Source organism: Nicotiana attenuata, chromosome 9 (genome assembly GCF_001879085.1).
Source record: "Nicotiana attenuata strain UT chromosome 9, NIATTr2, whole genome shotgun sequence".
Taxonomy (NCBI): domain Eukaryota; kingdom Viridiplantae; phylum Streptophyta; class Magnoliopsida; order Solanales; family Solanaceae; genus Nicotiana; species Nicotiana attenuata.
In genome coordinates, this window is record NC_031997.1 from 34,318,669 (window position 1) to 34,331,173 (window position 12,505).

Below are 12,505 nucleotides of genomic sequence, written 5' to 3' on the forward strand. Positions count from 1 at the left end.
ATCGAGGATGTTGATCTTTGATTGAAACCCTTGTATAGAGCTTAAGCGTAAGTTTATGGTCTTATTTTGGTCATGGTATGTGGAAAAATGAAGAAAGAGACGACATAAGGCGCGCGCGCGCGCGCGCGCGCACACACACACACACATATATATATATATATAGCCACTTTTGAAAAGTCAAAGAGGTTCTAGCTTGGCACCCTAGCATTGACTCTTCTTCCGACGCTTATATTTTTTTATCCGGATGTTGTATGAACGAACGATTAAGAGCGTTGGAAACTGTATTCCAAGAGCTTCAATTTGGTGTATAATATGTCCCAAGAAGATCTTATATAACACATGAAATGTATTCCTCAAAAATCTTTGTTACAAGGCAAATCCTTAGTCGATTTTTCCGTAACTTAAATACGATTTTTTCCAAACTTTATATTTTAGATCCAAACATCATATATAGTTATATTGTGACTTTACACTCATTTAAATCATGAATAAGAAGTCTCATATTTATTATATGTTACCTTGGGACGCATAAGGTGTAACAAAAACGAGCCTCAATGGCTTTTAATCGAATTGGGGTCAGGTTATAAAATGCACAAAATGAACCTTTCGAATTCAACTCTGCTGTCACAGAATGCACCGCAGAACAGGTAAGCGGTCCACCTAAGAGACCGCGAAATCATCCTCCAAAATTGGGCTGCTCGGGTTAGGTGTGTGTCAGGTCTGCGGTCCACAGACCAGTTATGCAGCTGCGATATGGACCGCGTAATCACCCTTCGGTATTTCTCATGCTGAATATGTGACGGAAGTGCAGTCCGCGAAATAGATATACGGTCGCATAATGGACCGCAAAATGACCTTCAAAGTTTAACTTCTCCTGATCAACTCTGCGATGGGTATGCAGCCCGCGAAATGGATATGCGGTTGCGAAACTGACCGCACAACTGCTTTCATCTGCAAAAATTTCCACCAATTCCTTAATGTATTGCACAACCTACAAGAGCTTGCGAGCTTTGGCTACATAAAACCTCAATTCCTTGGCGAACTTTTACGGGGCCTTACGTATATACTACTTCTAAATAAAAATGTCGTTTCAAAAGTTCTTTTGAAAAAAAATATTTCTCAAAATAAGCTAATTTTAGAAGCATGGCCATTTTCAAGACACAAACATGCTATTAGTTCCATTTAGGTTTTAATTGAATATATTAAATTTTTGTTATAAATCTAAGTAATTAATGAATAATCCACGTAAAAAACTAGATGTATTAGCTATGACACTACAATTCCTACAAGTGTTCATGTGAATAGAGTATATATAATGTATAAGTTTAGTTACTTGGTTTTCATTTTAACAATAAAGGAAGTAAGCGATTCAAATCCCACATGAAATGAAGTAAACTTCTTAAGTGGATATGTTTTGTTTCGGTCAATGTTAATGGTATTCAAATTGGTTTTGTGGTTTAGTATATAGTTGAAAGTGTTTCACACAAGTCCGTTATACGTGTATGCGGTAATCGGAGGGTTCAATTTTCGGCCATTACAACGCCTCGTGAGTAAGCTTTCCAAAGGCTCGAGACTACGGTCGAGATTTTTCCCGAGGGGCCATCGGTCTCCAACCTCGAGGCAGCGCAAGTCGACGGTTATGGTAGAACAGTGGGTAGTTCCCTAGGTGCACGACTAGGGCTGACAAAACCTAGAGGGCTAGCTCTGACCCGTATCAGGGCATTAAGTGGCTATACCTGCCCCATATCTTTGTAATTAATGTTTTTGTACTATGTTCCCCTCATATATATATAAAGGGGAATCCTTGTCATTTGTACACATTTGGGACTCAACATTGAATAAAAGAAATATTATCTCTGCTCTCTAACTCAACACATTCCCTTGAACTCATTACTTCTATTTATAGCTTATATTTATTGTGTTTTATTTATTGTGCTTCATTTATTGCTTATCATTGATCGTAAAGAGCCGTCATCATAGCTCTCGTAAAGTGTTGACCCTCCTTCGATCGCTCTAAGTCGGTCGTCCAACTCGCCCCGAGGCCTCATAAATGACAGCTCGAGGCCCCAGATCTCCAACTGTTTGGTTAGATTATCATATCGTCTCTAAGCTCCAATCTTGATTTCTAATCTTTTACTTAGCATCCATTGCTTAAAAACTAGCATAAAAATAGATCGCGTATTTTTAAAACCACAAAATCAAATCTAATTGTAATAACCATTTTCAAGGTAAACAATACGTAAAGTTCAAATTTCACAACATGCGGTACATCACTGTTTGTTCACCTTTCTCCTATCAAATTAGTCTATCCATATCCCAAATAAGTTTAAAAAAAAGTGATGGGTTTGGTAGGAGGGAAGTTTTTGTTTTTGGGAGGTAGGGGTTTGGGAGGGGGGGGGGGGTCGAGATAATGAGAGGAAGAGATGAAATAATTTGATACAAAAATTGAGTCGCATGTGGAAAGAGGGTCGGCAAATGAAAACGTGACGGAATAGTGTATTTAGGAGAATGTGGACGCGCACAAAACTACAAAATCTTTATACAAATGTATTATTCTCTCCGTTTCAATTTATGTGAACCTGTTTAACCGAGCACAGAGTTTAAGAAAAAATAAAAACCATTAAAATTTATGGTCCTTAATAAGTCAAAAAGGAATCCAGAGTATTGTGTGGTTATAAAAGTTTTTCATTAAGTGTAGAATTAAAATTTTAAACTAAATTATTTCTAAATTTAGAAAAAGATTATTCTTTTGGAAACAGACCCAAAAAAAAAATAGATTCATATAAATTGGAACATAGTAAGTAAGAGATAGAAATGGGACGGGTTAACTTGGCGGCTGGAATACTTGTAGGGCGCGTGCCTTACAGAGAAGCCCACAGAAGTGGTCCCAAAGTTAAAGGGTGTTAATGGAGTTCCACGTAGAATAGCCCCCCGTTTTATAATTTATATATTATTAAAAGGAGAAGAAAAAGCCTTCTCCTTAAGTCAAGTGGCAGCCTAAAAAAATGTCACATGGCATAATTGGTTACTAATTAGTTATTTAGTTTATAATTAGTTATTGGTTACTTATTTTTGAATTTAAATACATATCAAAAAAGAAAATAATAAAATACAATAAAAAAACTACCATATATATTAATTGGTTACTTTATTTTGATTAATAAATATCTTATAATTAAATATAATAAAAAACGAAAATTAAATATATAAAAAATAACTACCCATTCAAATTGGGTGGGAGTAGTTTCAAGTTTGAGTTTTTAAATTATTTTAAAATAAAAAATGAAATTAAAAAAAATAATGAATTACCAATTCAAATTGGGGAGTAGTTTCCAATTGGAGTTTTAAAATTATTTTAAAATAAAAAAAATGAAAAATATATTTATATATAATATACATATAAAAAACGAAAATAATATAATAAAATTAAAAAAAAACATATATATATATATATATATATTAATTGGTTACTTTATTTGGATTTAATAAATATAGATATCTTATAATTAAATATAATAAAAAAACAACAAAAAATAAATATATAAAAAATAACTACCCATTCAAATTGGGTGGGAGTAGTTTCAAGTTTGAGTTTTTAAATTATTTTAAAATAAAAAGCAAAAAAAATATTAACCTATTAAAAAAACGGAAAAAGAGAAGAAAATCTGTCCATTCAAATCGAGAAGTAGTTTCAAGTTGGAGTTTTAAAATAATTTTAAAATGAAAAACAAAATTAAAAAAAATAATGAATTACCAATTCAAATTGGGGAGTAGTTTTATACTGGAGTTATAAAATTATTTTAAATTAAAAAAACGAAAAATCTATTTGTATATACATATAAAAAACGAAAATAATAAAATAAAATAAAAAACTACCCCATATATATATATATATATATATATATATATTGGTTACTTTATTTGGATTAATAAATATAGGTATACATATAAAAATGAAAATAATAAAATAAAATAAAAAACTACCATATATATATATATATATATTAATTGGTTACTTTATTTGGATTAATAAATATAGATATAATTAAATATAATTAAAAAAACGAAAAATCAATATATAGAAAATAACTACCCATTTAAATTTCGTGGGAGTGGTTTCAAGTTTGAGTTTTTAAATTATTTTAAAATAAAAAGCAAAAAAAAAAAATTTACCTATAAAAAAAATGAAGAAAGAGAAGAAAAACTACCCATTCAAATTGGGAAGTAGTTTCAAGTTGGAGTTTTAAAATTAAAAATAAAATTAAAAAAATAATGAATTACCAATTCAAATTGGGGAGTAGTTTCAAATTGGAGTTTTAAAATTATTTTGAAATAAAAAAACAAAAAATCTATTTATATATAATATACATATAAAAAACGAAAATAATAAAATAAAATAAAAAATTACCATATATATATATATATATATATATANTATTAGCACTCTGACACCGCAAAATATGATCTCATACCAACACAAACAACCATCTTCCTTCTCTATACACTGAGCATTCTTTATCAACAACAGCTCAAGACATCCTAGTATTTTTCTCATATCTACGAAAGCACCATATAACCTTTGTCAAAATTTTGCTTCATTCGTGCCATCCTCGGCTCAATTTCTGCAACCAGGACTGATCCGCCAGCATACCTCGAAACGGAACCAACATAGCACATAACCGTGCGATCAGCTAATCAACATCAACCTCCCCAACTTGGCTCGAAGCCATCTATCAGGACACATTCAATAACCCACAATACTTCTTACTCTAATGATGCCGCAATATTATAGTGAGATTAAACTCAAATCATCTACTAGTTTACGAAAACACAGATCATCTGGTACTGAAATCCTCTGCAAACCTCGCATTCATTCCCACATCAGCTGAGTCCACTCTTTTAAGCGACCCAAATTCTCAAATTACAACACTTACCTTTCAATTACACATGGAATCTTCTAACGGACACATAAGGATCATACAACTCAAGAACACTCCGCAGGAGATAACCCACCTGCTTCGCCTCAATTTAGTATTTAAGCACACCTTCCACCATCATACACATAACACAATCAATTTAGTCTTCCTGAGTCTGAACTCATACCGCCACACGTAATGCATTTCACTCCCAACTAGGAGATACAAAAATATTCTTCACGCGCCCATAATTCGGGCTACACATCAAATCACAATAGGAAACGAATCACTTAACAGTTCATCTATTATCCAACAGACTTCTTCGTCACTACCAAGTCATATAATTATATCTCGCAGTACTAACATACTCATCACATGAATACCAAACCGCCATTCCGGCTAATAGGGGCAATACTGAACATATAAGTTCAAAACACTTGCTCATACGATCAGCACCTCGGTGCTCAAGCCATAGGCAAGATCCGGCCTCAAGTCCTCCAGACTGGCCTAACATCAAACTCACGGAGAACACATCTCGCCCCTTGATCGGGGAATCACAAGCCATCAAGGCACCTCTGATACTGAGCGCTAAGGTGCGCATACAAACGCGTGGAAGGAATTTTAAGAGTTTCTTTTCAAGCTGAATCAAGGACGCACGATAAGAATTCAAGAATGTGAAGTTTTCCTAAAGGTTCTGCAGCCTCTCGTGGATACATACAGACGTCTCCGTACCGATCCGCAAGACTCTACTAAACCTGCTCATGACTCGTGAGACCTAGTAACCTAGGCTCTGATACCAACTTGTCACGACCCAATTTCCAAACCCGGTCGTGATGGCGCCTCTCGTGAAGACAAGGCCAGCCAACTAACCCAAATCGAATCATACTTCTTTGAGGTACGAGGGAGACCACTCACAAAATCCATAGTAATCCTCTCCCACTTCCACTCGGGAATATCTATCCTCTAAAGTACACCACCGGGTCTCTGATGCTCATATTTGACCTGCTGACAGTTGAGACACCGAGCTACATAACTTACTATATCTTTCTTCATTCTCCTCCACCAGTAATGCTGCCTCAAATCCTAATACATCTTTGCAGCACCCGGATGAATGGCATACCGCGAGCTGTGGGCCTCCTCTAATATCAACTCCCGAAGCCCATCCACATTGGGCACGCAAATCCGGCCCTGCATCCTCATCGCGCCGTCATCATCAATAGTCACATCCCTAGCATCATCGTGCTGAACCCTGTCCTTCAGGACAAGCAAATGTGGATCATCATATTGGCGCTCTTTGATGCGGTTATACAAGGAAGACCGAGAAACTACACAAGCCAACACCCGACTAGGCTCCGAAATATCTAACCTCACCATCCGATTGGCTAAAGCCTGAACATCAACTGCAAAGGGCCTCTCCCCAACTGGAATGTACGCCAAGCTACCCAATCCCGGTCGTGATGGTGCCCAACACTAATGCTAGGCAAGCCCGACCAATTTAAATACTCTCAACCCAGATACATAATCCGTTAACAAATAATACGATTAAAATAGAAAATATCAAGGTTCCAATCCGAAACTAATAAAATAGTATGGAAAAATAATAACGAATATCCCAACATTCCCCAATAGATCTGGAGTCACGAGTCTAGAGCCTCTAAATGTAACAGAGTAATATATTCATAGTAATAAAGGAAGTCTAGGACAGGAAAAGACAAATGCAATAAAGGGGAGAAGTCGGGTCCTGCGGACGTCAGGCAGCTACCTCAACAACTCCTAAACCGAAATCCAAGAAGACATTAAACAGCTCCACTAAGTCTCTGGAGCACCTGAATCTGATTATCACGTGCAAAATCTTGAACACAATAAAACCATTCTCGAGAGTCGTTCACTCTTATACAACTGTAATTTACCTGACTTAACGAACAGAACCACTCGCGCCTTATTAGCACTCTGACACCGCAAAATATGATCTCACCCGAGGTTGCAGGTATGGGTTATCACAGCTGGTTCGGGTTTATTTTGAGTATAGATGTGAGGTCCTGATCTTGTGTATGATAAGTGCAAGGTGGTTCTACGGTTTATGGTTTAGATGGACTGTGAAATTTCAGCTATATTGTGTTATCGGACCTATGCGAGATAGGGTGACGAGGGATCACCCCGGGTATATGCTTGGTAAAGTTATTCAGCTGTTGGTTAGCTTCTAGGACAACTCTGGGTACGCTCGAGGACGAGCGTTGGTTTAAGTTGGGGAGGATGTGACGACCCGACCCGTCGTATCAGGTATTACTACCCCGTTTTCCTCATTTATTACTTCTTCATGTTTCATTACCGGTATGTGGTGAGTTAGAGTTGATTCGTATTGGTTTTGATAAGAAATGAGACACTTAGTCTCTTTTAAGAAAGCTTAAGTTGGAAAAGTCAACCGGACGTCGACTTATGAGTTAGAGGGCTCGGATGTGATTTCCGGTGATTCGGTTAGCTTCGGGAGATGATTTGTGACTTGGGAGCGTGATCGGAATTTATTTTGGAGGTCCGGTGTAGAATTAGACTTGAATTGGCGAAGTTAGTATTTTGGCGAATTCCGATTGATAGGCGAGATTTTGATATAGGGGTCGGAATGGAATTCTGAGAGTTGCAGTAGCTCCGTTATGTCATTTGGGATGTGCGTGCAAAGTTTTAGATCATTCGGACGAGGTTTGGTAGACTTTTTGATCGAAAGTGCATTTCGGAAGTTTTTGAAGAACTTAGGCTTGAATCCGATGTGATTTGATGGTTTTAGCGTTGTTTGATGTGTTTTGATGATTGGAACAAGTTTGAATGATGTTATGGGATATGTCCGTGCTTTTGGTTGAGGTCCCGGGGGCCTCGGGTGAGTTTCGGGGTGGTTTCGGACCATTTCTAGGCCATTTTTAACTGCTGGTTTTTGGCTACAGCAGTTTTCTATGCGATCGCGGGGAATTGGTTGAGATCGCGGTGAGTAAAATGTGAGAAACGTGCCAATGAATCGCGATCGCGTGAAGCCTTTCGCGATCGCGGAGAAGAAATATTCTGTTGCGTTGATGCCACTTCGGAAGCTTATATCTCACAATCTATAAGGAATTTGGAGATGATCCAAAAATGAAAATTGTAGCCCTTTGTGTCTAGTTTTCAGAAATGTAAATTAACTGGAATTTAAAGTTGTGTACAAAAAGTTATGGTGGTTACACTATAGGCTGCCCGGGAAGGTCTCTAATACACAGGGATGAATTTGGAAGCTTATATCTCGCAATGTATAAGGAGTCAGGAAATGAGCAACATATAAAATTATAGCCCTATGTGTCTAGTTTTCAGAACATCAAACCNCAGAATATTGCTGAAATAATCTTCCTGTGTGTAAAACATCATCTTCATCGTCATTTCTCATTTGAAGTTTATAACAATAATACTCACGAATTGAAACATTGTCTCTTTTTCGTTTTTTCCGTTGTAGGACATGCTCTTCCATTTCAAGATATCCATCAATTGAACACATATTCCTAATATTTGGTAAGTCTTCATTTTCACAAGAAATAGTTTGTCCATGAGTTCTAGTTGCAGGCATAATTTTTTTAATTCCACAATGCCATCCCCCTTGACCATATGGAAATAATAATGGATACTGTAAAGGATCATAACAACCATAATAATAATTTACTAATTGTGACCTATTACTATTAGTGTAAATTCGAATATGAGGTGCTCGAATAACATTACTACTATTTTCTTCAACCCATATTGTAGCAACTTCTGATGCAGTAGGGAGGTTATATATTCGTTGATCCAAGCTTGCATCACATTTAAGCGCATAGAAGTTTGGCAGGTTTGGAACATTAGTCAACGATCTTAAAAAAATAGAATAGGGATTATTTCTCAGCAACTCCATCAAATTTCTGACTATACTTTCATCAATCCTATCGGAACAAGCCATTCTGTTTGCTAGTTCATTATCATTGTCATAGAAGTATAATTGCAGATTTTTTGCCTTTTGGTTCGCAGGGAATAGATCATCTATGAAATGATACATTTGTCCTTGAACTCTAAAAGTATAAATACCATGATTTCTTCTCGCTAAATCTTTGTCGTAGCTCACACCAAGTGATGTAAATGCAAAGATATTATTGTATGTTCTAATGTATGTGCGAAAGCGTTTAGATTCCTCAGTATTTCCTACATATAAATTCCGCAATTCTGTGGGCATTTTGTGTGCAGTTAAGCTGACTGAACCATTGCTACAACAAAATCCAGGAGGTTCAAACTGAAATTTCTTAGCTCGACAGAACTTGCAACGTGAAATTAATTTTAGTGGGACGTATTCTGATCGCATTTGGCTAATGGTTATGTTGCCTGTTTTATTTACCTTTGGACCTGCAGCTACCAAAAGGTCACAATGAATAAAAGCAAAGGCAAAGCCAGATTGGTAAGAAATAATACTGCAATATATACCAACCTCTATTCAAAATAGTATAAGAATTCTGATTTTGTTCATTAGTCGTACCAGACGTTGACCCTAGTAGAAGATAATTTTAGAAAATATAAGTAAATATTTTCTCAATTGAAAAATGATGATAACTTTTTCCATAGAGGATTGTACTTGCCTACTTCAAATATTGAGGATGGAAGGGCAGAATCTTTTGCCCTCTCAGATTGGGCTGCCAGCGTAATGGTACGGTCCATATTAGCTAATAATTGTAACACAAAATGTGGATAATGTCAAAGTAATTTAATAAGCTTGACGAAATAAGCGTATTTATCAGCACATACATACGAACATGTAGAAAATTCTACACAACGGCGGAAAACGCACATGCTTAGTATTCTAACCTGTTTTAGATGACATTAAGCAGCAACAGAATTTTTTCCTCGTAGTCGGCGTTTTAGCAGCAGAGCCTGTTTTTCAGTGGATGCCATTTGTTTATACCTCTCACGCCGTCTGAAATTCATTTCTGCATTTCGTTCTGCCTGGTACGAAGAAATGTTTTTGTTTTGAGAATGCATCTGCTTCAATGTACTTCTATCTCCAATTATCTGTAGTTGAGACCATGTTAGAGACTACATATTCTAAAGTAGAACGGAGACATCAATAACCCTATTTTCCTAAATCAATGTTGCTGGAGCAAATTTAATACCCATTACAAATTGACCCAAATCTATAGCAAATTTTTCAAATTACAGACAATGCCTCACAATATAGTGTGTTAATGCAAATCCAGCTTTTTCACTTAAGAAACACAAGCACAGGTAAGAAGCCATTTTATGAAAAAGACTTTGAAATGTACTTTTGAATAAGTATGAACTATCAAAATACCAGAGAGCTCTGTGATTAATTGGTTTATATTTATAAATATAGATTAATTTCTTTTTAATCTAGTCTATAAACAGCAAATGCATGTACATATATACAGCTCTACCAGCCAATATACTCTACCTCAAAAGTTAAAAATATATATAAGGAAAAATACAAAAATGAGCATATAGTATTTACTCTGTAGGAAAGGTAATACACAAAAATATTAAACAAAAAGTATGCAAGGAAAAACCTTGTAAGGGCAAAAATTTAAAATTATTCACAAGATCAACCCAAAGCAAAAGCCCAAAAAAAGAAAAGATAAATTTTACGGACCAAAAAAAAACCCAATTGAGAGGTAATTTGCTATTGACCAAATTATTCCCCCAAAAGTATAAAACCAGTATTTATTCCCAAATCAACCAAAAAAATAGAGCAAAAACGGGGAAAACTTATAGAATCCATAATGCTAGCAAGAGTCTAGGAGCCCAAAGAGGAAAGATTAATTTTTATTTCTGATGAAGTTCTGATGGTGGAACCTTGAGGAGAGAAAGAAAAAAGGATTTCGTTGCTTTTGGTATCACATTAATGGAAAATAGTGTAGTAAAATCTACATAGGGACACAAAGATAGAAAACAGTACAGTTAGATGTACTTTCTTGAAGTATACCTCTTCTTGAATCTTCCAGAGCCTCTCTCTCCCTATCTCACCTTTTCTTTCTCCTTTGTTACGGATCCTTAGCGTCGTTTCTGGGTTTTCTATTCAGAAATTTTTAATTTGATTCAAGTAGTAACTATGCTCACCAAAAGGCCAAAAAGTCACAAAGGCACAACAGTTGAGACTGAAAGTCAAACGAAGAACATAGACTCAGAAAGAAAAGCGAAGAACATATAATCAAAAAGAAAATTGAAAGAGGATTGAAAGAAAATTTAGAGTTTCATCTTTCAGTTCCAGGAGGATAAGAATAGAAAGCCACCGCTTAATTAGGCAAATGTCTAATAAATCCTCACCATAAAGTGTTCCTTAAATTTTTTCAAGGACAAAAGTGGTAGATCACAATATAACTTTTTACCCTAGTTCCAAAGCCACAGGTGTTGGGCCATAAAGTCACACGTGTTGAGCCCTTAATCTCAGTTCACTCTTTAAACAGAAGCACATGAAAAACCAATTATATCGTATTTTAACTCTTGTTAAGCACACACGACGACGGGAAGCTGCTTTGCTCTACTAATTTGCTTTTAATTTCGATACAAGAAAAGAGTTGTACTATACTGATGATGCCAACTTTTACAAGCTAAAATTACACAAGGTTTAAATGAAACGATCTGTGGGCCCAATCGTTAAAGCAAAAGATACTGACATTGTAGTGATGTAACAGAACAAAAGCTGACATAAGCCAGTAAAAAGCAGAGGGTATAATGGTCAAAGCAGGAAAATATTTACGANCCGTTGGGGATTGTGACTTAGTCGTCCGGTTGTTGGTTTATTGCGTAATTGACTGAAACTACTTGTTATCATCAGTTATTTGGGTTGATTGCTATATTTGGGCTTCGTGCCAATTATTTGAATCCTTTAGGGATTATTATCACTGTTTTCATGACACTTAGCATATTAAATGATTTCAGTCCTGAGTTAAACCCTGTTTTGAAATGTGTAGTCATATTGCTAAAGTTTAAAGACTTAAATTGCATTTTTCTGATGTTTTGAGTTAAAAACTATTACCTGACATTGCCCGAGTGGCTCATTTGCATGTTCTGGACTGAGGATGGATCGGGCTGCACGCCGCAGCGATGCTATGATGATATTGCGCTTGGGTTGTAGGAGCCCCTCCGGAGTCTGAACCCCCACAGTGAGCGCGGGTACCTAGATGGATCGGGCTGCACGCCGCAGCGGTCATATGCATTGCATTGCATTCATGCATTGGTTCCTGTTTGTACTACGTGTCATGACATTCAGCACTCTCATATCATTGGCATCCATGCTACTTCTTGTACTGCTTACCAGACGCCCTGGTGTTAATTGTTTGTGGAGTGCTGTGCCCGAGGGGCTGACTTATGTGCGGACTTGCACTATCTGATTACGCATTCATTTGCTCGATTGTTGGAAAAAGATATTTTCAAAAGAGGTTTTAAACTGAGTCAGATATTTTCTAAAGGATTTTCACGGTTTCATTGTTTTTCTGAGAGAGTTGTACTGTCCTATATAGCGTGATGGAGTGCTCTTACGTGATTTCTTGCCTCTCAGTTATTATTTATTCTTATTACCACTGAGTTGGAAGTACTCACTT

The 12,505-nt window shown here is 36.2% G+C and overlaps 1 long non-coding RNA gene across 2 annotated transcripts; it reads right to left on the reverse strand.

Moving 5' to 3' along the window:
- Positions 8,841 to 11,212, reverse strand: LOC109232789. Of its 2 annotated transcripts, XR_002068996.1 has the most exons (4): positions 10,888 to 11,212; positions 9,756 to 9,959; positions 9,382 to 9,613; positions 8,841 to 9,299 (listed from the first exon to the last, which is right to left on the reverse strand). It is a non-coding gene; the product is annotated as an uncharacterized LOC109232789 (long non-coding RNA). The 2 variants fall into 2 exon arrangements; XR_002068995.1 differs by lacking the exons at positions 8,841 to 9,299; positions 9,382 to 9,613 and having other exon boundaries at positions 9,634 to 9,959; positions 10,888 to 11,205.